Genomic DNA, 8,026 nt, shown 5'->3' with positions numbered 1-8,026 from the left:
TGAAAATTTTAATTTCAAAGCTATACCATTACAAAGTGGCACAATCATGGGAACAAATGGAGAGTCTAGTTTTCCCTTCCTTTGGTTCATGTGTGGCATAGACAATGCACAAGTATGGCTTGTGCTATGTTGGACAAAGGTTTGTAAATGGAAGGGAGGAGTTTTTTGCACATCAAAGCATATACGCACAAATGATTTTTCACACTAGAGTATACAGTCACATGACATTGATTTATGATTACACCGAGGGTTTGTAAAAGTAAGTGCCTGTGAAGCAAACTAAACTTAATACATCTAGATATAGTGGATTTGGATTATGTGGGGTTTGTTTTCTCAGTGTACTCTGTATTGTGATTTTGTGCATGCATGCATGCATAATAGCTGTGTATTGGTAATTCTGTAACCTATTTATACGAGCTTGAGATCATTTACTCCACTCGACTAATAGCTGTCTATTGGTAATTGGTTTAGAGTTTTTTGTGTCAGGTTTAGCGACGACAATAAATTTGTCATTGTGGTGGATAGAGTTGCACAAAATGGATAAGAAGGCCTATCTAATTATGATAATGAACTAGTTGGACACATGGCTTTGTTGTCGATTGGACTATGAATCCTTTTTAATGTACTACCATGCTAAAACTCAACCAAACAACCTCCCCCCATATATTGACATCATGTGCATGTCATTCTTTGTGGTGTTTCACCCGTGATTGTTTTGGTTTGAGATCTTTGCTAGCATTAATACTCTTTGCTACCCTCTCAATCAGGTTAAGGTGTTGGTGATTGTTCGCTCTCATTTCACTTCAATGTGGTCATGTTGCTGCCCATGATTTAAAAGATTCATTAATTTAACATATGGAGCTATGGTCGAGTGTTATGGTACTCAATAGTGCCTTTCTAGGGAGGTTATTGGATTGCTTTTGTAATTGGGCACAAACATGACACTAAATTGCCGTAAAGCTTTGTGTTCATGCCTACCATAGAATGTACTATTAACTTGACATACTTTGCGCTCATCAATGAATACAAATAACAATTGCTTGGACAATAGAATCACGATTGTTGTTTCATTCATCGAGGTTGATTACGTTGAGAGTAATTACAACTGGCAATAACATGCATGCTTACTAAATTTATGGAGATAACCGCTCATAGCTTTTCAAATCATTAGTTTAGTAAGTTCATTCAATGCCCATCACAATGCACAATGGGCTTGGATATGTAGTTGTGATAGTTATCATCTAGATTGCTAAAAGCATTTAGTGTTGGTTCATATGGAGCAACCACAATTGGAAGAGGTGGAGTTGGATAAGGATGAAGTGGACTTGTAGCCGAAATTGGATCAAAAGCTACTCAATTCATAGTTGGATATGTTGGTTGATTTTGAGGAGATGGTGCAGGAAGCCAACCATGAGTTAGAATCAAACTAAGAGGTTAGGATAGAAGAACCATGAAATGATGATAGTTGCAACGGTTGATCTCCATAAAGGCATCTATCTAGACTCAAAGTAGAGGTTGAGGAATGTTGTGAAAGATCAACCTTGATATTAACACCTTAATAAATCGTGCGTCAATCCTAATCATCACAAACGGTTTGAATCATGGTGGTCTATTGCACCAATTGTATTTATGGAGATGGTCCACTTGTTAGTCCAATTATTGTACTTGGAGCAAGTGTGTTGAGTAAGCTCTACCTAGCTTTCACAAGTGTCATTTTCTCTTGGGTTTGCATTGTTTAGATGTTTAGAGCAAGTGGAGGATCCTTGCGTGCTGGAACAACCTTGGACTCTACGAGAAATTTCACCCACCACAACCTCAATCACCATCTTTTAGAGCACCCACATACATTCTTCATCTTTATCAACATCACCAACCATCGTTTCTCTAGTGGACCACATCACAACCATCCCAGGCATTCCATGTTTACAGTGTAAGCTACAACATGCTACATTCGATGGTGAGTGCCAAAGGATTAACACTCCTTTAGAAGAGAGGTAATGTTATCTTAAGTAGCAATAAATGATGCAAAGTCCAAATATTAGAAATATGCAAAGTCAAGTGTTAGATTTTTTTTCTAGAATATGTTATCTTTTTAGATTTTGTTAGATAAATTTAGATACTATGCATCCATAAGGTGCAATTGTGATTTAATTGTGTTTATTACTTCCAAATGAGAAAACATTATACTTTTGTAACATTTAATGAGAGCTGAGCTTACTTGTGCAAATTATATATCTCATGACATTATGTTTAGAGGACTTGCAACAACGAATGAGAAGGTTGCAAGCAATCTTTATTCACCTTTTTCTAAATCATGTCCACGCAAGGAGAGCTTCGATTCGTGTGATCAGACACAATCGCAAGCTCTATGTGAGTTTTTTTGATAGGCTCTACATGTGTTTTTTTGATCCCTTACACCTTATTATTCAATCATGGAGCTTAGTAGGGACTAGGAGGAGGCATTGTGAGCATTGCACTGGATTTTTGTTAGGTCTGTGCTTGTTTTCGCCAATGCAATCATGTCCAATTCCTAGAATCGGACCGTCCAATTGCCCAAAGTCATATGATTTTCATAGTCAGACGCATTGGATCGTTCGATCGGACAAATCTTAGACGCATTGGATCGTTCGATTAGACAAATCTTAACTAGCCCAAAAATTGGATAGCTTGACTACCTGATGTGGACAAATTGGACTGCGGTAGTCCAAGTACAACCCAAAATTGGATGTTCGATTCTAGGAATTGGACCAAAACCTGCAAATTGGACAGAATAACATAACATCAAATATTGGCAGTTTTTGACCTTCCTAGACCTTGTAGCGGCCAAACCCTAGGTGTAGGACATCCTAATAGATCTTGAGGTGAGTGAATAGGGCAATAGAGCCGATTGACTTGAGGGTTGAGACCTGATAGTCCAGGAGTGACTGCGATCACTGACCTTCCCCCGATAGAGGCCCAGACTAACAACCTGAACCCACTACCCTTCAGGCCCACATCAATCGTGTAGTAGGGTCCTAGAGTGGACCACTATGAGTAGCCACCACTTGTGCGGGAGAGCTAGCACTAGCTGAAATTAGTTAAAGGGAGGTGATCTGAGTGGATTGTGATTGAATTCACACACCATCACATAACCACTTGAAGTGCAAGGAAAGTAGAAAGCCTAATTTGGCACAAGTCCACTCCACCACTCGTGTGTCCTGTTCATGTAATGTCGCAAACTGATTTGTATAACAAGGAACACACTAATTGAACCCACTAATAGGATCAAACCCAAGAAGTCGAATACAATTTGAGGACCAGAACATGAGGTGAACATCTGCGAAATGTCAAGTGATAGAGAAGGAAGAGAGAATCGACACGATTAGGGATGCAACTTTAGCCGTTTTGATCAATTTGATTGACACACTAGTTGCTCAAGAAATCACCGACATGTTTGGAACAACAAATGGTAAACCAATACGACTTGCAAACCAAAATGGTGCATCATGGTTGACCAACCAAGGAGATCATATCCGATCTCAAGGAAGAGAGAAGGTTGGAAAGAAAAGCACTGCAAAGCATTGCCACTTATAGCCAAGAGCAACGAGCTCAGAAATTGAGACATGACATAGAAATGCGCAAGGTCTAGTGCGTCTTAGCTCGCACCAATAGAACTAAGGTAAAATATAGAGCTTATTTTTATGTCTGTAACTTTGAGAGTAACCACTCTTTTTGCTTTCATCTCATTCTCTTCTACAACATTGCTTGAGAGTGAGGGGGAGAGAGAGAGAGAGAGTGACAGCTTCAATCACAGGGACTTGGGGAGTGAAGCTCTTCTTCTATTCTTGCTTTCCTTCTCTTCCTTTTTCTCCTTCTTCCATAGCTTAGAGGATGAGAAATAGAGTGTTAGATCAAATGAGTGAAACTGTATGCGTAAAGAGTGAGGTTGGAAAAGCTATTCTCAATACCTTTCTTTTTCTTCTTCCTCTTATTCTTCTTATTCTTCTTATTCTTCTTATTCTTCTTATTCTTTACATTCCTTCTCATTATTAGAGTAGTTATGGATTGGATTATTGGATATGGAGGAGTGGAGTGTAAGTAATTAAAATGCAATAGAGTGTAAGACATTTGTAAGAAAGTGACACAAAGAATATGGAGAATCAAAAACTTTGATTATTACAAAAAAATGCAATAGATAGTTCATGCTTTTTAGTTGTGCTTTTGTTGCTCATAAATGCCTTCTCCTCATATGAGGAACTCACAAAGATAGAATAAAAAATTATCTATGTAATTAGATGATCTCCAATATAGAATAAGTGGATTGAGGAACACCATATGAATTGTGAGACCACCAATAAATATTCATTGATAATTAAACTACAATGTGGTAGAGGTAACTAAGTGAGTCTACTACACCCTCTTGAGTTGTTTGGTTTTCTTGTTTACATTGGGATTGCGAGAATAGAGCATGATAACTAGGAGTTTGGAGTGTAGGCCAACTAGGGGAGATAGTAGGGGTATGAGTGGATTGAGCTCTTGAAAGAATAAGAGTCTTTGTACAATGTCTTGAGTCTCTTGTAGAGACCAACATCTTATATAATAAAAAATCACCATATTCATTTCTTTCATATATAAAACTCAAGAAAGTAAACTAGAACAATAGAAATTGTATAGCATAAAGTATCATAACTTCATACATTCTTCCAAGGATTTAACTTCAATATCACACAATTTATCTTAATTATCATGATACTATTCTCACAAGGAAGAAAGAGAAATACCAAAAATATGCATTGCATTGAATTGTCCTCATAATGATGTGGCAAAATTCGAATATCTCTTCTTTCATAATTGCTCATACACCAATGATATATCAAAACTCCAATAGATAATCAAACTCCTCTCTTCTTGGTGGTAAAAGATACTCTTTAAGAGTCATCTTCTTGTTGTATGAAGGATGACCAAAGCCACTATAATACAACTTGTAGCTCTTCACTCAACACTATCATTTGAGTCTTTAGTAGGTCTTCAATGAGTGTTTATGTTGATCTAGCTAGCTAGAAACGATCATAAATTCGAACCATTATAAATTCACCATTTTTTAAGAGGCCAAGAAATTGATAAGTCAATCATCCCACAAACACAAGCATATAGAGATATGTAGAAGCTCATAGATGTAAGACATATCAATCAATCAAAACACATTAAGAATCTCAAAATAATACTCTAACTAATTCATTCTTTCATATTTACCTATAATAGAGAATAAAAGTACCTTAAAAGAACCAAACCCAAGCAGATATGACATAAAATGCAACAAAACCACACAGAATCAACTTCTAAAGCTAAAATGAGCTAAATGCACACAAGATAAACAAAGCCAAATTTTCCAAATCAATTATATAAACTAAATAGAACCAAATTGAAGCATACATGATAAAACAAAATGCAATAAAGCCATATGCAATCAACTTCTAAGTTGAATTGAGCACAAAAAATGTAAGATAAACATAAACATATAAAATCAAGCCAAAAAGACTTAAAAATATTCCAAAAAGTACACTAAGCTGAAAATACACAAATTTAGGATCTAAAATGTCAAAAATTCACAGAAATGATCATAGTGTAACAAGAAATTAACATGTTTCCACAATTAGCAATGGGGTTTTCTCATGAGGATAACGGAAAATTCTAAGCCAACTAACAATCTTGATCAACATCATCTTGAAATCACAAACCTTAAACATAAACATAAAAACAACATAATCTTCAAATTGTCTAGAAAAACCTAGGTCTAATCATCAAAATTTAAAAAAAAAACTTGATGTGTTTAAGCCTTATACTTGTATTAATGAGGGATGTAAGAATATGCAAAGAATATGAGACCTTTAAAGCTTCTTCTTATTCTCTTTAACAGTGATTAAAAAGGTGCAATCATTCAATTTAAAAGGTTAAACAGACGCTTGATCTCCACATTGAAGACTATAATACAAAGGATGCAATATACTGCCATTCAAACATATAGACAATACACAATGGATTGAGGGACATCAAAATGGATTGTATATCGAATTGTAAAGAAGAAACAAAATATATTTTACATGTATAGAAGGAATTCTCTTTTCTCTCTTTTTCTTGGCTGCCATACTAATCTTTACCCTCTTGGCTTCTTGAGTTTTGATCCAAAACATAGGATGCAAGATTTTGAAGGTAGTACAAACAACACATCCTCTCCATTAATACAATAAAGTGAGTGGTAAAATCTTGAATAAAATAAAATAGGATATCCACCAACAAAAATGAGCTACAAGTCTCATGGAAGTATCTCTTGCTTGGGCATATGCTTTGAAAAACTAAAGATATGAACTAGGGTATGTTGTTGGGGTATCCTAAGTACTTGGAATTAAAGGCCAATAAATATTGTTACTATTAGGGATCTCCAAAAGTTTAAGGCTATCAATGAAGGATATCTACACCAAATGCCCATGTCTCAAGAATTGAATGAGACGGAAGAGTGATATAAGAAGTGGGTTTAGGAAGAGGAATAAGAGAGAATGAGAGAAAAAGAGGATAGAAGAGATCATAAAAGATGGAAATATGAAGAAAAACAAAAGTAGTAAAAGAGGGTAAAGATAAAAGAAAATGAATGAATCTACTAAAAAGATGGATAGGAGAAGGAAATCAGAATTAGGGAGATACAGAAGGGGGGGTTTGATTTGCAATAAATGAGTATGGAGTCAAAAACAAGAAAAACGATGGGCCATAGTAAGGAGATTTTGGAAAGGCAAATAGAACATTGATAAGCAAAGTCTTAAAAGAAATCTCAATGCTTATGTTTGTGAAGCAATAAATGAATAATGACAAATATCAAGTATTTTGAGTGGAGTAGCTTGTAGCATTTTCAATGGAGTAGCTTGTACCTTCTCTTACCAAGAGACAAATGCCCTAGAGGGTATTACAAAGGGTAAAGGTGGGGTACAATCAACTCTTTTATCTTGGCTTGCAACTCAATAATCATGCCACATTAAGATTCCACAACAGTTTTGACAGTTTGAACTTTAGCCTTGTAATTAGGTGGATAGGAGAATCATCTAATGAAGCAAAGTTTTGTGTTTGATATCTAAGGTAGCACCTTCCTATGTAATAAGTCTAATCCTAAGGTCTAGAAAAATAATAATTTAGCCCTTTAGGCATTGCACAAAGGTTACATTGAAATAAATAATTTGTTAGTGTATGCTATAATATCTCAATGCTAGGAAGTGCTCAAAAATAAAATTAATTTTGTGCTAATGTAGAGTCCGAAAATGATACTTCTCATGCACTAATTATTCACTAGTCTAAACAATTTATATGCATAACACTATCCAATAATTTTCTTGTCACAACACAAAATACATTAGTTTTGTGCCATTTATCTATCAGGCATAATATGCTCAATGTCGCATGCATAATTTACATGCAACAAGTCATGAATTGTGGCATATAGATAAAAGAAAATTTACAAATTAAATAAATTAAAATGATATTATTTTTGTAATAAGTATCATAACATTGCACGGGGGTTTAAAAGCAACTATCCAAAGTTGATTAAATAAACAAAAATGCATGGGTGGCCAACCACATACTAGTGTTGCCTTAGGTAGCAAATCTACACTACATTAGAATATTATATGCTATCTCAATGTGATGAATCTATACATAGCCCTATGAAAATAAGGAAACAATGGATTTTCATGGAACACTACCTCAATGACAAATCTGTGCCAATTGAACATTAATGCGATTGTGAGTGATATGCATTTATTAGATAATCATAGGTTGGAGTTAGTAAGCAATGATTTTTGAATCCATTGGGATTCCTCAATAGAACGATTGTTATATTTAACTAGATACCTATTGTAATGGTTCTACTAGTGGATTAGTCATGGTTAAGGATAACTTCGATTGCTAATATTTCAATGTCTTCTTCTAACAATGGGGAATCATCTACAATTGGAGTTGCTAGTAATTTCACTTGAAATATTTGAGTAGATTAATACGGAAGGAA

Source organism: Lygodium microphyllum, chromosome 12 (genome assembly GCF_053477565.2).
Source record: "Lygodium microphyllum isolate KBCC chromosome 12, Lygodium_microphyllum_v1.1.10, whole genome shotgun sequence".
In the NCBI taxonomy this organism is placed as follows: Eukaryota; Viridiplantae; Streptophyta; class Polypodiopsida; order Schizaeales; family Lygodiaceae; genus Lygodium; species Lygodium microphyllum.
Note: the sequence above shows the minus strand (reverse complement) of the source record.